The sequence below is a fragment of the Athene noctua genome, chromosome 20 (assembly GCF_965140245.1).
Source record: "Athene noctua chromosome 20, bAthNoc1.hap1.1, whole genome shotgun sequence".
NCBI lineage: Eukaryota > Metazoa > Chordata > Aves > Strigiformes > Strigidae > Athene > Athene noctua.
Genome location: NC_134056.1, coordinates 3042251 through 3063081, shown reverse-complemented (window position 1 = coordinate 3063081; position 20831 = coordinate 3042251). Strand labels below are relative to the sequence as shown.

Here is a 20831-nt window from a genome sequence, read left to right as displayed (position 1 = left end):
ATAACATAAGATAAAAGAAGATAAAATATGAAATCGAGGTTTCCGCCCCTGTGACCCGCCCGTGCCCGGGCCGCGCCCCTCCACGGCGATGCCCCGGGGGGCGTGGGGGGGTGTGGGGGGGTGTCCGTGCCCGGGTCCCGCCCCCCCCGGTCCCTCCTCCCCGAGCGGGGGCATCCCCGGGGGGGGGGGGGGGGAGCAAAGGCGGACGAGAGGGGCGGCGGCGGCGGCGGCGGCGGGAGGTGCCCCCCCTCCCTCCCTCGCTCCGCGGTCCCACCCCCCGCAGCGGGCGGCCCGGTGCCGTCGGGGCCGGCCCTGCGCGGCGGCCGCGCTGCCGGCGCTGCTGGGCGAGGTCAGGGAAGGTCCGCGCGAGGAGCGGCCGGAACCACTTCCTGCCGCCGGGACGCGGCTCCCGCCGCCGCTAGGCCCAGGGCAGCGTCCGGGGCCGGCGCCCCGCAGGTGAGACCGCGGCCGCGGGGACCCCCGCCCGGGCGCGGGGGGGGGTGCGAGGGCGGGGGGGGGGCCCCGGAGCCGTGACCCGCCAGGCAGCGCACCCGGCATCCCCCCCGGTTGGATATTTTAATAACTACACCCCCCCAGCTCAAAACTCGGGGAAAGCTGTGCAACACGCCAACACGCCTCGCCACCCCCCATCCTTTTTTTTTTTTTCCCTTTTTTTTGTTTTTTCCTTTTTTTTTTTTTTTTTTGAGGGGGGTGGGAGACTCACATCGCGCCTTTAATCCTCTTTCATTATCACGCTGCGGTTACCCAGAGGGAGGGTTTGGCTCAGCCAAACCGGGGTACGGGGGGGGTGATTTTGAGGGCGCGGGGGGGGGGGGGGGGGAAGGCGTTAGGAGGAGGAAGGGGTGACCCAGAAGTGCCGGCTGTGTGTGTGTGTCGTCCCCCCCCAGCCCGTGGGAAATGGGGTTTGGGGATGAATCGCGTTAGTTCCTGCTGTGTTTTCAAGTCTTGTGCGAAATGTGGAAAATCGGGTTATTATTAGAAATACCTTTCTGAAGAGGCTGCGGTGCTGCCTGGATATTTTATTTTTTAATGACTAAACGCAGACGCAGGCTCGTACTTTCTCTCCCAGGGGAGAAAAATGCTGTGAAAGGGGAGATTTTTTTTATTTTATTTTTTTTTTTAAACAAAACACCCCCAAACCCAGCCGAACGCCTGTGCTGGGAGCTCAGGGCCATCCCGAGGTCGTTGGGGTGCCCGGTGCCCTCCTCCCCCCCCCCCCCGGGGCTGTGCTGCGGGACGGGGCGTTCGTGCCCCCCATCCCGGGGCGGAGGCCGGTCGGTCGGCGAAGGGGCAGGGTGTTAACCCGCTGGTTGGGTGTCTGGGGGGGGCAAAACTGGGGTGAGTGGTTGGGTTTTGGATTGGGTGAGCTCCTTGCCGAGCGCCGGCGCGTTCTCCCCTGCCTGCTGCAGTCTGCAGGCTGCTGTAGTTAAAGTGCGTTTTGCTGTTGCTCAAGGACTTCTCCAAACATCTTCCCTGCTGTAGGAAAATAAAACGACAGCAGTACATCGCGTGCTGCGCTCCGCCGGGCTCACCCCTTCCGACCAACAGCAAAGTGCAGGATCACTTCCAGCCAAGTCTCCATTACCCGCTGGGTCATTAATTTGAATATTACATTTATTATTTTTTTTTTCCCTCCTCCTTTCAGGAGGCATTTGCGAGGTTGCGGGCAGCTTGATGTGCTTCGTGCCTGCCAAACGTTTGCCTTGCGCCCCGCGTAATTGAGGGCCTGGCGTGCCGGTTTACCTTCTCCAGCTGAAATATTAAACAGTAGGAGAAGTTGAAATCGGTAAACAAAGCGGAATGATTGCTGCTCGCTCGGTGGCACGTTGGCTTCTGGACTGTGGTAGCCACGGCGGGGTCGGGGCGACTCTGGCAGCGGCCGTGCCAACCCCGCCAGGTGCTGGGGGAGGCCGAGAGAACCGGTCCCGTTCAAAATCACGGTGCTTAAGCACAGCTAAACCCAAATTACCTGCCTTATTCATATAGCCTGCTCTTAAATAAAACCCTTCTACTAAAAAGAAGAAAGCTGAGCTTTTCCTTATTCGCTGAATTGATGTTGTTTGCCCAGCCTAGGACAGAAAGTCTGTGACCTCAAGGTGTGGATAATGGAGGTGGTAATAGTTTGATCTGAAGTAAGCAGCAAATACAAAATAATGAGGGATCTTGCCCTCCTCCTGAGAATAAATGTCCTTCTGGAGGTACAACTGCTGTGAGTTTGGGTTTTTTCCTCCTGTAGAGGCCTTTTAATGAAGCCTTCATGGGAGAAAAATGTAATATTTGAACACTAAAGGGTGGGGATGGGTTTCTAGAGCTTAAAATTTCTCAAATGCAAGTCGCAAGGCTTGCGGGGTGGTACAAGTAGTGGGGTAGAAGCCGTCGGTGAGTGTCGGAGCAGGAGGGGGTCTGCCCAGGCGAAACGTGTGGTTTGTGTCGTGCGAGGCGCTGCGCTTGCGCGGGGCAGCGCTCCCCAAAACACCTTCGGTTCCCAGGCTCAGACCCGGTGGCCTGGGGGTTCACCCCTTAGGCCCGACCCCACTTCCCTGGGGGTCGGTTCTTTTCCCCTTCAGCCCCTCCGGCCCGAGCCGGGAGCGCTCGCCGTCCTCGCTGCTGGCGGGTTTGGGTTGTTCAGGTCTCCTCCGGCTTTTCCCCAGAGCCCTCCTTTGTTCCTGGAAGATGGACACCTTCCCGTGAGATGCGTGCGTTGGTGCTGTATCGCTTTGGAAGTGAAGTTTTTGGTGCCCTCTTGCAATTTAAAAGCCTTTTTGCTCCCCCAGCCATAAGTCTGTGCTTTCCTGAGGGTGTCGCCTTGGATTTGGGGCAGGGGGACAGATTTTGGTTCCTGTCAGCGGGTGCCAGTGACCCGTCACCATCCCTGCGGGGCAGTTGTGTTGCTGCTCCGGGGGACACAGAGCATCAGTACTGCTCCTAAATCCAGAAAAGAAAAATCCCCTGTCCTTGAACTTGTAGGAGCCTGCCCGTAAAGCCTAGGTGCGTCCTTTCCAGGCTAGGTTTCGGTTCAACTCTCAAGCTGAGGCGTCAGGAGGTGCGAGGCCACGTTGTGGCGTTGCCAGTCGGTGCTTGGGGGAGGAAGAGCCAAAAAATCTCCTGCCAGAGCCTGTTTGTCTCAGTGAGCTCTGGGTTTGCTTCAGAGAAACCTCCAGACTGGTGTGTGTTTACCCAGCCAGGGCCACAAACCATCTCACCTCCGAGTGGAAATACTTATTTTAGACCGTCCGATTTCCCTGCCAGGCCTCCTGGAGGGCTGGTGCCGGGCTGTGGAGCTCTGCCGGGGGTGTGCTGTACCTGAGAGCTGCCCTCGCTGACATACTGGTGCTTACACTGGTACTCGGCTCTGGGGTGGTGCTGACGGCTGGCGTGGATTGGGGATAAACATAGCAAAACCTGCCAAAGGGTGATGCGGCTCTGCTTTTGCTTTGCTCTGTACAATGGCTGTGCTTAAAAATACCCAGGCCTGACAAAATGGGGTTAGAAGGAGGCTTCAGCCATGGGTTTGGAATTTTCCCAGGTTTTCTGAGCCAGCCAGTTTTTTAGGGGGGAAATCAGGTGGGCTGGAAAGGAACCGGCCCTGGAGAGCTCCAGGGATGCTGAAGAGCTGGGAGCAGGGGCCAGTGCTTTAATTACCTTTTTTTTTTTTTTTTAATTTTCCTGCATTTTTTTGAGTTTAGTTGAATGCAATGAAAGAAATAAAACACAGGCATTCAACTGGAGGAAATTAAAGTGAATTGTAAGTTCCCTGCCATACCTAATGGCCAGAGAGAGCATTGTGTCTTGCTGCAATTAGCCTTCAAATCGAGCCCGAACCCGTGTTTGCCATCCGAAGAGCAGCCTCCCAGCCCATCTATTCTTCATCTGGGGAAGTGGAAGTGGATCCGATTGCCTTCAGCACCACCTGGGATGGGCACACCTAAAGGAGATGGCATGTGGGGTTAGTGTGGTTGGGTTTTTTTTGGTTTTTTTTTTAAATCAAGCCTGTAGAGCAATTGAGAAATAGGTGAAGCATGCTTAAAAGAGGGTGAGGCTGTTGGTTTTCTCTACCTGACTTTATTTGCGAAGTGACAGGAATTTTGACAGGCTTTGTGTCTTTTTTAGCAAATCAAGTGTCATGCCAGGTTTGCCTGTGGATGAGATCATTTGCAAAATATGTTTCCCAGCTTGCTTCAGGCATAATTCATTGTGTCAACTGCAATTGCTCATTTGCTAGGAACTGTGATTCATTAGTGGTTTATTTTTTTTTTTTAAGTTCAACTTGTTTTTTAAGCAAATGTTTGGAAGCAGAACAGAAATGTAAAAAAAAAAAAAAAAATTAAACCTTACAGTCTTTGTATCCACAAACGCTGCTGTTAAGGGAAAACTTGCGAAAATGCCGTGATCCCAGGGAGGGAGAGGCAATCCCCGGGCGAGCTCCGCTGTGCAGGATTGCGCTCGGTTTTGTCATGTGGTTACTCCTAAATGGGGACGGAGGTAATAAAAATCGGACTGCTGGGACGGAGCCTGCCATGTAGAGCCCTGGATGATGGAAGGAGCGTGCAGAGCTTCCTCCTCCTTTTCCCTGGCGGGAGGTTTCAGCCTGCTGGAGGTACCACACTCTTCCTCATCCCCAGATTCAGCCGGGGCGGAGGCTGCCCTGTGGATGGACTGAGGGACGGGGAGGGCAGGAGGGACGGGGGGCTGCGGGTATTTGCAGCCCCTGCACGACACAGGCTCATCCTCTGAGCTTCTCGCTGGAGGAGGCGTTGGGGCCGGTGGCGACAAGAGCAATTATTTGGTACGGTGACCAAGACCCCCCGAAAGCTCGCGGCTCAATGGGATAAAATGAAGATAAATAGCACTTGGCACACGTTTTGTGCTGTAGGTGTTCCTGGGGCTGTTCACAGACATTGCAGTCTGGCTTCAGTCTTTTTAGAGGCCCTCGCATCGGACTTTAAAAAAAAAAAAAAAAATTGCATGTCAAGTACATTTTTGTGTTTCATTTCCTATGAAGACAAATATTTCAGTGCATTTTTTTCCCCTAGGTGGGTGGATGGGGGGGCAGAAATCACTGCTACTGCTTCAGCAGCCACAAACTACCCTCCAACAGCAAACCAGTGTGCGTGGGCTGAATAAATTGATACGCTTTTTACAAAAAAGATTGATTTTATTTTTATTAAACTTCAAAGTGATTATGAACAGTACGTTTAAACATGAGTAACTTGACAGTTTTGTGGTGTTTTCCCTGTGTAACGATTCTCCATATTCTTAAAATATGGGGGGGTGGTTCTGAGTATTTGTGTATTCTCTCTCTTTTATTTTTTTTTTTCTTCCAATTTAAGATTTTTAAAATTATAAGGCAAAAAACAATTGGGAAAGGGGGAGAGGGAGCACAGTAACGTGGGGAGTCTGCTGACTTCTGGCTCGCCGGCACTGTGCCCAAGCTCTGCCAGTTTGCTGCGGAGGCCAGTGCCAGGAGCGAAGGGCAGCGGAGCGTGAGGGGAGGGAGGTGACTCCATCAGAGTGACCATATATAGTCACTGGGATGAGATTAAATACTTCACCTCCCGGTGTCATCCCCACAGCAATAAAGCCAATATCAGGATCTATTAATCATTTGGAAAAACAGGAGAAGAAAAATCCTCTTTTCTTTGCAGCATCTCATTTGTAGCAATCAGGGCTCTTCTGGATCTATCGATCTGGGGAGAGGAGCCAGATGTTTTTCATCCCTGGGTGTCTAGAGACCAAATTTCAGCAGCACGACGAAGCATAGCGTGTGCGAAGAATTGCAAGTTAAATATGACCGAGCTTGTGCTTACTCAGGCTCCTGGGCTCGGTGGCGGAGCAGTTGTGTGGAAAGGGTCCTGTGTTCGGGTGCCAGCGCTGGCTCGGCTCCACGCGCGCGTTCCTGTCATGGTATCCACTGGGGAAGCATATGGCAGCTTCGGTTATATATATATATTGTGTGGGGGTACATGTTTTACATGCCAGTTCTCTCTGTCATAGGACAAACATTTACGCTCTGATTAGATGAAGCATTAGGAAAACAAGGGTTAGGCTTGGAAATAACGTAATTCCTTGCAGAGATGTTGTAGAAGATACTGTTTAGTGATGACACGGCAAAGGAGTGATGGTGTTTTGGTGCTCAGTGCTTTCCAGGGCGCTAAGCTTTGAAGGGATTATGCCACATAGAGGTGTAACGCGCAGGTGTGTAAATAAAGGGTTGGCCTTTCAAGGCGTGCCGTGCAGAAGGCAATGACCAGGTGCCCAAAAGAGCCGGGGAGTGAGGTTTTAAACATTTGAAGGTGGTTAAAATGACTCGATTTCCAAGGGATGAGGCAGATGGGCCCGGCCAGTGCTGGGTGGGAGACCTGCAGTGGGATGGGACGTGCCTGGCTGCCCTGGTGCCCCACAGACCCCTCCTGGGGAGAAGCTCTGGGGTGCAAAGCTGGTGACTGAGACCCTGCTGTAATGAAATTCCCCGACACAGGGGTAACCCCTCCTCATAGGTGCGCCTTCACCTGAAACCTGCCTCACTGCTGCAGCGGCTGTAGTGACCGTCGTAGGACTGCATCTGAGTAGGATAATGTGCTTTTGGGTTAGGTTCTGCCATAGCTATGGTTGGAATCACACTTTCGTTGCAAACTAAGGGGGTTTTGATTTGCTAATGATTCTGTGGAGGGTTTATATCACCCTGTCTTGATCTTCTCCCCTTCTGACAAGTTCTGATGAACTGCGAAGTAAAACGCTGTGGTTTCTGCATCGCTCCCGTAGCTGCAGCCTCACAGGCAGGGGAGAGCATCTGCGTCGCTCAGGCACTCGTTTCTACAGAGAAAAGTTGTTTGAAACTTCATCTGTCTGCTCTGCAATTATCTCCTTTTGTTCCTCCCTCCATTTATACATGCGAACATCATCAATACATGCCCGTGCTTAATGGAACATTACTGCTTAGGTTTAATTGTCTTCTAATTAAGTAAAACAAAATTTTGCACGGTGGTTGTAACTGCATCTTTCCCATCTGTGAATGCCGCTGTGGCCACGGGGCCTGAGCCTGCAGAGCGGGGAGAGCAACGTTCAGTAAAGAGGGTAATGGGCAGCAGCAGAAGCCTCCTCTGAATCTGCTGCTCGGGTATATCCCCCTGCTTAAATTAGATTAATTGCCAGATTTAAAGCACTGTTGGGTTTTTGGTGGTTTGGTTGGGTTTTTTTGATAAATCTATACATGCGTTTGCTAATGCTGTCTGGGTTACTGCTTCGGCACAACCCCACCGAAAGACATGTCTGGGGTCGTGCTGAATATCTGGGGAAGGCAAAGGCAGGGCATGCAACTGTAGCGCTGAATTTTTTACTTTTTTCTGACTACAATTCCTACTCTTAATGCATCATTAACACGGTTTTCTGCATTTCATTCAGTTCCCATTACAGCACTCAGTTCTGTCTGTTAATTTTGGTATGTTGATATTTTTGTTGTCAGCAGTTTTGTTTTTTTTTTTTTCTTTTTTGAAGCGTATAAAACCGTTAGTGTGAAAGAAGATTAAAAAGATACATTACAATTAAAATGTTAATGAAATCGGCATCATACAACTTTTGAAACCATTTAGGCATTAATCTTTCTTGGTCTTATGTCCATTAACTCTGGCGATTCTTATTCTACACTGACCCCTGCTGAGAGAGTCGTGCTATAATTGGATTTTAAAAACTGGGGGGAAGAAAAAGATGGAGAGAGAAAAGCCTTTTGACCAAAAAAAAAAAAAAAAAAAAAAAAAAAAAAAGAAGTTGGGGAGGTTGCGTTAGCTTTCTGCGTGGGTGCCCATGGAAATGAAGCCGACAGAAAACGGCCTCACGGCTCCATCTCTCCCCGGCCTGGGTCCTGCCTTGCTCTGCCCTCCTGGGAACGCTGGTGCCGGTGGCTGGGGCAGAGCCCGGGGAGCCGCCAAGCTGGGCTCCTCCTCGGCGCTTTGCCGTCACCGTGACCTTGGCCAGGACACCAGCACCACGCTCCTCTTGGGTTTATCCCAGTGTAATGTGAGAAGGGCCGTAGCGGGATGGTGGGAAGCCTTTTTAAGGCTCTTGGAGGAAGGGAACGGGAGAACGGCAAGTAATCATTTGCCGTTACAGCTTCAGCTTTCCCCCATTCCTCCAAAACAGTGTTTCTACAGATTAACTGTTTGGTTTGTTTTTGGGTTTTTTTAAATAGTTTTTTTTGCGGCTTACACAATATTTGGATGGGGGCCAGCCCCGCACCCCCCCCCCCCCCCCCCCTCCAGCCCACAGGGTAGGCGAAAGAGGAGGATTGACTAATTCACAGGCTGTGTAGTGAATCGAACAACGGGACTTCTTGACTCATCAGACAGCTCCCAGGATCCGTGCCACGGCTCCGTCAGGGCCACGGGCTCCGCTGGCTGCTCCAGCCTCGCCGAGCCTCCAGCCCATCCAGAACACTCTGTGCCGGGCAGCCCAAGCCTGAGGCTCACTTGGCTCCTGGACACCTTCTCCAGAGCTTTGCCCTGTGCCGTCCAAGAGCTTGACATCTCCTGCACCTCCCGTGGGATGCTGGAGAAGCTGGGGAGGGCAGGTCCTTCAGGGAGGAACGCAACCGTCCTTCCCAGCATCGGGATGGGGCACTGGTGGGTGTGCTGCTGAGGAGGCAGTGATGCTCCTGGGGAGGGGATGAGCTGTGAAGGCAAAAGATGAGCACATCCCGACGAGGGAGTTGGAGTGGAGTACCAGCCCAGCTTGAGTTTATGCTGCCAGCATGAATTTATAAAAAAAAAAAAAAAGCTAAATAGAAATTTGGAAGTTGCAGAGCTGTCATCTCCGCTCTCCTCCGAGCTCGCTGTGCCATCGCGCGGTGCTTTACTGCGCAGGCATGGGAGCGAGGGAGTGGATGCTGGCGCGCTGGCCAGGAGGCCCGCTCGAGCTGAAACATCTGCAGGGCTTGGGAGAAAATGGTGGCAGTTTCTTGGGGCTGGGTTCATGCCTTGTGAAGCGAGCTGTGAAGCACAGAGCGTGCTGCTGGCACCTCATCACAGGGACTCGGATGTTGGACGGCTGGGGCGATGGAGGCGCTTTCTTAGAGCTCTGAATTAGCTATTCACACACAGCAGACTGGGGTTTAATTGTTTTATTCCCCTTTCTATGTGGGTAAAAAAATCATTTATACTGTTGTTGTTTTGTGTCAAGTGTTCAGGCATCGCCTGAGTTTATAACCTGAGAGGATCTGGGACGAGGACCCAAAATCATCTTGTTTTTTAGAAATGGGGGGGAGACCTTGCTGGAGTGTGACCCGTCCGTGTCCCAGCTCCACTGGTCGGATGAACTGGGGGTGCAGTGCTGGCACGGGCCTGCCCCAGGGTGCGGGTTTATGCCCGTGGGTGAAACCAGTGGTGTTTGTGCCAGTCAAATTAAACTGCCTTAGGGGATGGAAAGGGGAATCGCCCCACCGGAGTGACAGAGACTGGCAGAATATCCTGGCGTGTTCAGCCTCCCTCTCTGCTCTCCCGTCCTACGAGGAGGGAATTCCCAAAGACAGGAGGGCTGGGAGGCTCCTGAGGGGAACCTGCATATCTGGTCCAGAAGCCCCCCGGGACAGAGCCAGGAGATGGCCACCACAGGGGCGACCACCCGGGAAGGGGATGGGAGATGTGGCATCTGTGCTGCACGCTCCTTTTCCTGCGTGGGCATCCAGGCTTCCCGTGCTCTTCCATCTCTCAGCATGGTGGCAGACATGCAGGCAGGGAACAAAGAAATTACTGTTTGAAATTCCTGGCTTTATTTTATTGATGTGCACTGGCAGTTGTAGGGCAAGGAAGAGGGAGCGAAACAAAGCAACCCCAAACATTCCCAGTGTGTGTTTCTGGCCCAGCACGTAGGTGGGATTTCTAGCAAGGTGAATTTCTGTGCTGCAGACCGAGCAAGAAGCACACCAGAATCAATATCCGAGTAGTTCAATAAAATCGGTGGGAATTTAATTTCAAGTCATTTCAAGCAATATAATAACTGGTCTTTCAGATGACTGTTGGGTGTTTTGTCTTTTGTTTTTTTGGTGTTGTTTTGGATTATTTTTTTTTTTTGCTGGTGTTTGTCAGCATGCAACTGTAAAAATGTAGATTGAGCCTGATGTAGTGCTTTGGTTTTGCAGTGCAAGTGTCGAGCCCAAGGCTGGTTTGCTCTGGAGTTGGGCAGCGAGGGCTGGAGACCCCATGATGGGGGTGGCTTGGCTCTGGGTGGCTTTCAGACCCACTAACGGTAGCAACACTTCTGCTTCCAGATTGCAACGCTGATTTCCTCACAAAGCAGCTTTTATATCCTTGCATGGTGTCATTAAGGTTTCTAGTCCCGTATCCCTGAAGATTCATGAAGCAGTTTGGGGAAGAGCCCGTGACACGCTGCCCCAGCAGGGACCAGCCTGGAGAGCAGCTGGGGAGCTGGGTGTATCTCAAGCTGTTGCCTTCTCGGAGCCCGTCACAGGTTTAAGTAAGGCCAGGTGACACCCTGCTGTCAGTAGGACCTGTGTTAGTGTCTGTCCCTGTCCCTGGGCTTCTGGGGGCTGCCCGATGGTCCCCACTCAGGACCCTTCACAGGCTCGAACAGGCGCCTCTGTATTTGCTTGGAAGTTGGTGGGTGCTTCTGCAGAGAGCAGCTGCAGGTACCTGAGCCACTTGGTATCTTCATGAATATTTTTACAATCAAATTTAGGAAGTTTCCTCATTTATCCTCCCCTTAAGATCCCAAACTAGCTGTTGTCTTGTTCGTGAGTGGCCCTAGGGGAGGTGTATCCTGCAGTATTTGCTGACTGATCTGGATTCGGCACAAGAAACGACACAGAAGGGAGGACTTAACTTTTTGCTTTTTGGAAGGGAGCTGAGGCTGGGGCGGTGGGACAGGAGGGCAGTGCAGCTTGGCGGGCGTGGAAGAACTGAGGGATGAAATCACTGCCTGTCCTCGGAGGCGGCAGGGCTTGGGGCTGAGCAGTCCTGGCAGCGGTTGCACTGCACGGGTAGGTTGTTTTCTGCAGCTAGACCAGAGCTGGTCGGTTTTTACCAAGGCTCGCCATCTTACCAACACCACTAATTTTTTTTTTTTTTTTTTTTCACAAAGTCCAGTGGATACTGTTTAGAAGATCCAGTCTGTGCTTGCCCAAGCACTGCTGGGCTGGCCAGCCCCTGAAGAAGGGCTCGATGATTCACTGGTGAGGTCCACAGTGCATCATGTTGCTTTTTAAGGGATTTTAAACAACAAAAAACATTCCATTAGCCTTTACTACTGTTTTGTAAGGTTTTATGCAGTGAAAGTCATGATTTGTTTATACCACCTGAAAATACAAATGCAGCCCTCGCACCTCCAAAACTGGTATTTCCCTCCCAAGATTCTTAAGGCAGTTTATCTGCAGTTCAGTTGCGATACAGTTATAAGGCAACACAAGGTGATGCCGAGTGCCAGCCCTACAGGAGCTGTGCTCTTGCAGCCTCTCTTGGCTGTGCAGCACGGTTACGTGCTGTGGAAATCGTTTGGATGTCTCACAGACCGTCGGTAAGCTGGCTGTGTCTGCTCCCCACCCTCCAGCCGGCTCCTGACCTCCTCCTCTGTGTCTCAGCAATGTTATGTAAAACACAACGTTGCAGCATTAGCAATAGGAATATTTGTTTCGGGCAGTTCACGAGGTGGTTCCTGCACCCTTGTGATCTCCCGGGCACATGTGCCCATGGCTGAGGTGTTTGCTGGGACTTTGGAGAAGCTTTTGCTCTCGGTGTCCAGGTGATGGGCACGCAGGAGGTGGTTAGGGTGCATATGAATTGCATTGGGTGGTGCCACCCGCCGGTATGGATGGATATGTCAGTTTGGGGAAGGAAGGGAGAGATTTACTTGTGATTTTTGGAAAAAAAAAACCAACCAAAAACCCAAACCAAAACAAGTTCCTAGTGCTGCTTCTTGCATTGCTCGGTGTCCCTGAGTGGTCAGGGCGTTAGGGGCTTCACCCTGGGACTCGCCAAGCTGCGGCATCATGGAGAGGGATGGGTTTTGATCTGGTACTTGCAGAGGTGGGCAAATTCATGGCCACGCTGCTTTTCACCAAGACCTTTCTGCAGGTTTGCTGGAGGCACAGCTGGATGTGACCCAGAGGTGTGGGAGACTTTGTGCACAGGGTGGCCACCTCTCTGTGGGCTTTCTGTGTGACTGCATCCCCCCCCCTCCGAGCCGGTGGCCAGGCTTCCTCGCCAAGGTCACAGCTTGCATCTCCACAAACCAAGCCAGTGATCTGAAATCTGCTCATTAAAGAGCTGTAACAGGTTCTGTGCCCAGCACCAGATCTGTGGCATCCAGCAGCGCTCTGCGCCCGGGCCCCGTGCTGCCAGTCGGTGTGTGTGCCATGGCCATGGGCATGCTCTGCCCTGGAGCACCAGAGCCTGGGGCAGCTGCTGATTTTTTTCTTCTTCCACTGTTGCATCCATCACTGGTTCTCATTTTGGTCACCATTACGTGAGTTTTGGAGCTGCAGGGGAGCCTGGTGCCCCATCTCCAGCACAGATGAGGATGCTGCTGGTGGGTTCCGCATCGATGTTTCTGCGGGTGAGAGGGCCAGGAGTTTGCAAACCCATTTGAGGAAGCCTTGATGAGGTGTAGCAAGGGATTGCTTGAAACTCATTAAAAGGTCTGCAAAGGAGAGGATGGGATGGAGCGGAGGATTATTAGCCTGGGCTACTTCCAGGCTGGGTGTCCTGGGACCTGAAAATACCCTGGAAAAGTGTCTGGCCCTGCAGCATCCTGAACAACAGGGGTGGAGTGGGGGGGTGTGGGGTGTTGTATCCACAGTGCCAGAGCATCTGTAGGTACAGCCTGCTGTGGGAAGACTTAAGACCCAGCAAAATCATCTGAGCACATACCCAGGCTAATGACACCGCGACAGCCAACACCACCAAGAAATGAGAGTCTGCAAAAAACTCCCCTAAAAACCGTCATTTCTGTGGTCTAAGAACTTGCCTTGGTTGTTCTTCTCCTGCCTGTCTCTGAGCACGGTTGGACAAACTCTGCAAGTTATCAGAACTTGTAGGGGGGAGGAACGGTCGCAGGTCTCTGTTAGGATTTCTATACCAAGCGCAGCAGCTGAGCAGAGCCAGTTGCCTTGCCGAGCTCGCTCTGACGTGCAAGAGGCTGTTTAGGCTGTTTTCTCTGTGCCTTGACTGCACAGATCTGGGTTTTGAATTTGAGACTTGGTTTTGTAGGTGGGGAAAAAAACCACCCACCCTCAAGGCTGAATGATGCCCTGTTGTATATGTCAGAGGCGTGGGTAGTGCTGGCTGGACTATATGTACTTTCCCCTGTGGTCCTGAGGATGCTATGGGCAGAGGCTGGGGACACTTGTTTTCTGGGGCACTTACCAGCGTTGGCACTGCATGGTAATGCTCGCGGGAGCACAGCCTACGCCGTGGATCCCGCCTCGTGCTTTCCTCCAAATCTGAGACTGTTACATCATTTGTATGATCAGAAATAGATTGGTCTGAGCCTGTTGTCTTTCTCTGCTTCGTTGAAGTGTGTGGCTCCTGTGTTTTATTGTCTTGTGCAAGGGCTGTCCCGAGAACCTCACTGAATTCCTTTCGCGGTGTTATTTTAGTTCAGGGAAGGTTAGCTCAGGTTTAAACCACTTGGTTGTGGTTGTTAAGTCTTAGTGACATATTAAGCATTTCATATCCAAGTGCATTAGCTTCCCACCCACATCCCCTGTTGGAGATGGGTTGAGGGAAATACTCGGTGCCCACACCTAAGAGGATGCTGCTCGGCATGCTCGTATAAATGGCTTCCTCCTGGACCTCTTCTTTTGATGTGTAGTTCCTGACCTAATTAGGCATGAATGATGGCATTAGCGGAGATCTTGTGACTGCACCAGACAACACCTAATCCCTTGGAGAGATGTCGGGAAGATTACCGGCTGCGGGAGGGGACACCTTCTTGTGTGGTGGGGACGTGACAGTGGTGGCACGGTCTTAATGAATCCCCAGTGCTCTTTACAGGGCTCTGCAGGCAACGGGGCCAAGCGAGTAACCCAGATAAACCAGTGTTCCCAGTACGTGGTGGCAGTCAGGGCATGCCCCGGTGCTGCCACCTCCGTTCGGGGGTACCTTGCGGCTCGGCGCGGCTCCCTGCGAGTACAGACGGGAGAATTCGCCTTAATTGCTGCAGTACATCTAATTGTATCACATCTTAATTTCCAGGTCCTTGCTTAACTTGTGCAGTACATCAGAAGCTCTTGTGAAATGTAATGTGCTGGAGCATCAGCACAGGAAAAAGCTCTGCCTTCTGTGAAGCCAGACTGTTGCAGCGTAATTTGTTTTGTAAGATTTTGAAAGGCAGTGTTGCAATCTGTAACAGTAGAATAGTGGGAAGATGGTCAGGTGGTTCTTGGGACTTCAACAGACAGATTTCATGTCTGTGTGTTTTTGCAACACCTTTCTATAAAGGGAAACATAATTTAAAATATGATTACTTAGTGTTGTAACAGTCTTCTCAAACGTTTTTGCATTATGCAGAGATCATTATCAGAGGCTGATATTAACTTGCAAAGAATATTATGCAAATCATTCTCCTGTTCTTCTAAAAAGAAATTTCCTTCATAATGCAAAGCGTGACAAAAAAAAATTGTGCAGAGGCTTTTGGCAAAATTACATTCAGAAGATGTAACAGTTTTTCTGCTTACTAGCACAATCCATTTGTGCCTTTCTACTGGATTTTCTCAACTCAAAGCTGATAAAGGATGAATTTTAAAATGAGGGCTGGGGTTGGGGGGAAGAGTATTGTACCTCATGGGTTCGGGAATAGACAGGGAGGCTTTTCGTGTTTAGATCATTGTTTCAAATCCGTACTGATAGTCATTACAGGCTCTGTTAGTTTTCAGCTATTCGTCGCTCTCGGAAATTATTTGGTGGTGTGTCCAGCGGGCAGGGGTGCACAGCATCGCCCACACCATGAGCAGCGGCGTGGAGGTGCTTCACTTAAATACGTTTCGCAGTGTCAGGCTCCCCAGATATCCAATATTACACACCTATTGCACTGTTAAGGCGCTGTACTGCTGGATGTACTGCCCTTGTCCTGAATGAGGGGCACTGCCTGAGTGATGGGAGGTTGGACCACGGGACACCCACGGCAGGATGGGGGGTCCTGCCCCGAGGCGGGGGTCCAGCCTTGGCATCTTTTTTGCATTTCTCTGAGCATCAGCACGTTCCTGGAGGAGATCTTGGCCCTGGCTGAAGTCATTGTGGATTTTGCCACTGACTTCATCCCTCTTCCTTTATTTTTTTTTTGTTTTTTTTGGTTAGAAACTGGTTGTATCAGTTCAGAGCTGCCCCCTTCTAATACAGAAACCAGACTCTACTAAAATCAAGAGGATTGTTTTATATGTATCAGCTGTTATGCTCTTATTATGGATTGATTGACAAAACTAGACCCTAATAAGTATTGTAACTGGCTTAAATGACTAAAATATTTAGAGGCTGTGGATCACAGTCAGAGTTGGAAAGGCTCATTCACTGTAGAACCCCATTTTTCAGGCACTTAGGCTACAGTTCTTCAAAATGATCTTTTGTCCCAAATTTTTTTTTTTAGGCATTTCTCAATACAAATGTGATTGAGAAAAGTCAGTAATATTCAGAGATATATATTGAATTATAGCATCAGAAAATGGCAGAGAGAGTTTTCACCGGCATGGGAAATTTTCAGACTTCTTTTTGTGTCTGCTTAGATAACTCAATATTTTAAAATCAAACCAAATTAGATAAATAAGCTGGAAGTTGTAGTTAGCATTCGTCAAGCAACTTAGGCTGGATGTTCAGGCATTGACTGACTCCACCTCTAGCTGCAGGGTTTCCCTGTTATGAACGGGTGAATACTAATCCTTGTTTATTCTCTGCTGCAGAGAAACAGATTCATCAGTAGTTTTCGATCTTGAAAAGAAGCCCTTGGTGAGAGCGGGGTTGGAGCACCCTGGGCGGGTGGATGTATCTGTGCACGACGGTGCTCGCCTGGGTACCACTCTTTGTATCTTGTGGCAACACAAAATACCATATTTCCGTGGCACAGAGGAGAACTTCTAATAGCCCGAAAGTGGCCCCAGGGTGTGGTTGCAATGTGATAATTACAGCAGTGAGCAATTACAAGAGTTGGCTCTGCCCCGGGCATCCCCTGGTATCCTGCTCCCCCCTGGAATGAGCCGCTGGTTGAGTGTGGAGATACACGCTGGGACCCACGGAATGACTTACTGGGGAAGGACGACTTTGCACTTTTTTAGAGATTGCGTGGAAGGATGAATCAAAGTAGTGAGGTGTTCTAGACATGGTGGCAGAAGGGAATCTTTTTATCTTCTGCATTTCTTTGTTTCCTGGGTGTTTCGTAGTGCAGACTTGCTAGAGGAGAGGTGTTAAGCACGTTTCTGCGAATCTCTTTGTGGTACCCTCTTGAAAACGGTGATGCTGCCAAATGAAAAGCAAATATTTCGCTGTAAACTTTTTTTTTTTTTTTCCTCAAGGACTCCTCCTTTTGACTGTATTAGGTTCTCCCAGAATACAGGCTGAGCAGTGACCAGCAGCCGTCCCACCCAGAGCCTCTGTCACAGCCCCTGGGGTTGTCCTGGCTGGGCTCCGTCCTCAGAGGTGGCTGCACTGCTGGGCTCTGCCTGCCCCGCTGTGAGCCTGCCCAGGGCTGGGTTTAACTGGGACAGCAGGGTGATCTCTCACGCTGGACAACTGATTTCTCTTTTCCCATGTTCCCTTTGTATTTCCAGTCGGAAATATATCCAGGAATATTTCCTATCGATGGGGTACGGTGAGTTTTGTTTCCTTGAACTGCTGCTGCACTTAGGAAATTAAAAAAAACCCCACCCAAGTATGCCTGTATATAAATAGCTGTTCTTTTCTTTTTCTTTTGAAAAAGACTGTAAATGCAAAGATCAGGAGTGCTGTATGGCAGCGGGCTGCAGCGTGACCGGCGTGGTGCTGGGTCACGTCGAGAGCAGGACCAGCACCCGCGGGAGAGTCTGGGCACCCGTTCAGGGCACCCTGCTCCCTCCACGTGAGTCACGTATTTCCCTTTGGGAACCTGTCCAGTGCCGGGGCAGAAGGCTTAGAAGAGCTTGTGAAATTTTCTAGACCCTAAATTATTCTTTCTGCAGGTAAGCCCAACCTCTGTGAAGGGCTCCAGCATGAAGAAATAGAATTTCTTTGGGGTTTATAGTACATCTTGGAAGAGCATTTGCAGTGCTAATCATCAAGCTTCTTCCCTTTTTGTTTTCCCTCCTTTCCCAATTAACCTCATATTAGACAGTGCATTCAGCAGTGGCTTTTATCCTCTGCTGCTCTTTGCCAGGTTTTATATTTCTACCTGCCTCACTACAACCACGTTCTTGCCATCATGCATAAATAAAACCAAAGCAGAGGCCAGCGTAATCATCTGCTGAAGGGAAACTCTGCCCAACAGACAGAGTGAAAATTGCAAGTGGTTATGTAAATTATGGGCAAGGAAAAAAACAACAAAAAAAAATTCAAACCAGGTTTAATTTGTGAGTATATGTCTCAGAAATAAGTTATAGTAATGCGTAGCGTGGGTTATTCTAACGTGCATCATGGGCTCGATCTTCTGCAAGTGTGATGCTAGCTCATGGATGTGGAAGCAGATATTACATACAACCTTGAAGAATCTTGGAGGACATAAAAGTTTTAATTAAAAATCTGCCATGGTTGAGAGTATTTTGGTTTAGTATGAATGTCTTCATTTCTTTTGAAAAAGAATTAAATGAAACCCTTAGTATTTTTTTTTTTTTTATTCCTGCATATTTATTCTTGAAGTTGAAGCATTAGAAAATAATTGAGTAAAACAAAATCCACAAGGCTTCAAATTACCTCTAGCTTAATGTTTTATTTAAAAGGTTTGCTAACTGACATTCTTTATAATGAATTAGGTCACGCAGCTCTAAAGAGTGTTGTGGGTTTTCTTTTTTACATTTAAATTTGAGGCTGCTTCCCTCGAAACTTGGGCTCTGCTGCCGTGAACCACCGTACGGTTGTGACTCCCCGGCTCGGGGAATCTCGCTCTAATTATTCTCAATCACACTAGTGCAAATGAATATATCCATGTTTGGAGGATCGAAGCGGTGTTGTCATGGCAATCTCCGTAAGGTCATGAGAAACTCATGGATATTGTTCGCCGCCTCTCCCGGGAGACCTCTCCTACCTTTGCAAAACTATGGATTTATTTGGGGGGGTTTGGGTGATAACTTTAAAGCACAATTTTGTAATGGTTTGGCTAAAAGGATTCGTTGTTTCCTGCCGGGTCGCTGAAGGCACCACGGTTCAGGTGAAGCTGATAGTGGGCTGTGGCTTGTGGCTCATGTGCCAACTAGTCATCTTCCTTGGGGAGCTGCAGATCCCGAGTCAGTACGTGGGTCTGGCTTGCTCAGGAAGGTGGGATCCCTAAAAACCACAGGGGCAACAGTAGGGACCCGTTTGGTGGGCACTGGTTGATGATGCTCGGTGTGCTGGGACGGGCTCTGGGTTTTGTTGGGAAAGAGTTTGCTTACAGGCAATTAAAACCAACCCAAACCAACAAAAACCAAACAAAATCCTCCCAAAAAATCCAACCTCGCAAAAAAACAACCAAAAACCCAAACCAACTCTTGCTTTCTTCATTTCAGGAGGCGCTGCTAGCTGGAGCGGTAGCGATAGGGACCCTCAAAGCTGCCCCTGGGGGGTGTCACCCCAAGCCCGTCCCGTCTGTGGCCGCGCAGGGAGCGGTGATGGTGCTGAGTGCTGCAGTCACCGCAAAGGAATGCGGGCAGTGAAATGCAGGCAGTGAAATGCAGGCAGTGAAATGCAGGCATGGCTGGGCTGCAGCTCCCCGGACCGAGCGTACCCACGCATCGGGCGGGGAGGGATTCATGTCAGAAATATGTGAACAGTAAACACTGGGAGAAGTGGCAAAGGCAGCAAGGGGATGTTTGCTCAGCCCTGTTTGGGCAGAGCTCTCCTCTCCTAAAAGATCACGGCAAAGTCACAGGATGGTTTTATTCGGGTTCTGCAAGGTAAGAACTTGGTAACCAAAGTGCATCTATGTGGGTGCGCAGCAAGAGGCTTTATAAATGCAAGTGTGAGTCTCTGAACTTTTGTGAACTGCTATTTGTGAAAGGTGCTAAATCTTAAATTAGAGTGAAAGCTAAATGGAAAAAAAAAAAAAAAAGGCGTAAAAGCAATCCGAAAGGTTAGTTCATTTTGTTTAATAACACGTATGGAAACCTTTTGCTTGTTTGGTTTACAGCAGCAGCACCGATGACTTTAGCAAACATCTTGTGTAGTGGGACAAATGAATTCACTAAAATTGGCATTTAGCAACTCTTGGTTTGGGTGATCCGTGTAGTTGTGGGTTTATGGTTTTGTATTTCCAAGTTCTTTTTGTTTTTTAAAAAAACCCCAAACAGCACAGACAAAACAAACCCCAAGGTCAGTGTTATTACTAGAGAGCCATTAAAGCATTTTAATTTGCAATGAAATGAATGTTAAAATCTGCTTTTGCAAGCCCAAAGAAGCTGTATGTACAACCCCCGTCTTCCTTTGAGCCTTTAGACAGTTTAGCACACACATATACAAATTTTTTACATGCGGGTTACTTGGTTTGAAAGATCTGACATTTAATGATCGATACCAATATTCTACACAACGGCATGAGATCCATATTTAAAATGAAAAGAAAATCTTTAGTTTTGTTGGCTATAGAAGAGACGTGGCTACACCTCTCAGGGTGCCGTGTAAGTGTAGTACGTTATACCTGTTACCTACACTTAATTGCTCCTGGTTACTGCATCTTTCAAGACTTTGAACCTAGCCAGGCTTGTCCTCTCACACCCAACGTGCACTCATGCATCAGAGGAAGAAAACAAGTTTTCACGGGTTTTTGCACCTCACAGGTGTGCAGACCGGTTCCCCCTTCCCGTGCAAGGCCTGGCTTGCAGAGCCCTGGGGTGCCCTGGCACGGGGGACCTGCACATGGCAGGGGACACCCCGAACTGTCAGCTCTGCCCTGTGACTTGTCTGCCCATCACAGGGTCCGTTTGGACCCGCCTTTCCCTAGAACTTTACCAACGTGTCAGATTAAAGGGTTTTAAATCAGAATTTGAGGTTGTTACTGTGAGTCAAAGAAGGGCTTCCTAGTTTCGAGTGTAGATATGAGTTGGGTTTAAAAAAACCAACAAAACACTGAGCAAGTGGAATTTATTAACTAAAGGCCTATTTACATGTAAAGAATTATTTTAAATGGTCTGTCTTTCTCTCTGCTTTCTGCAGAGGCCAAGCTGAAAACGAAGTTGTTTTTCTCAGCTGACCTTCAGGCACACGGGCTTTCTCATTTACTGCTGCCTCGGCGTCTACACGCACACACCAGGGGTTAAGCCCTTCATCTTGGCACCTGTAGTATAATCTGTTAATACTTCCAGGTCTTCAGGACTTGCTGAGAAGCCCTCTAAACAGCAACTTCAGACCTCTTCTGGCTTATAGACCCAACACCTGGAGAAGTGGCCGGCAAGCTGTTGTCCCACGTGAGGAGCTCGGTGTGTCTGAGGAGGTTAAAAAAGGCACGGTGGAGCCTTTTATTCTGGGAAGGCAATTAACTGCAATTCCTCCAATATTTAACTTTGCTTCAGAAACCTCCATTTATCCCTCATGTTGGCTTTTGTCGATCGTTTGGTTGACTAACACGTTCCTTTCAGCTTTGGTGACAATAATGTGTGAGTAAGCAGAATATCCAAATTTCTGAACAGTGGCTCGTGGCAATTTCCTAATTTCCTGAGT

General features: G+C 49.7%; 1 protein-coding gene across 1 annotated transcript in view; it reads left to right on the top strand.

Moving 5' to 3' along the window:
• The first annotated feature begins 205 nt into the window (after window positions 1–205).
• The window catches only part of NACC2 (NACC family member 2), a 59879-nt gene continuing 39253 nt past the window's right edge, over window positions 206–20831 (top strand). The window contains exon 1 of the mRNA XM_074923639.1: window positions 206–456. The gene's annotated coding sequence lies outside the window, so the exon portion shown is untranslated. The remainder of the gene's footprint in view (window positions 457–20831) is intronic.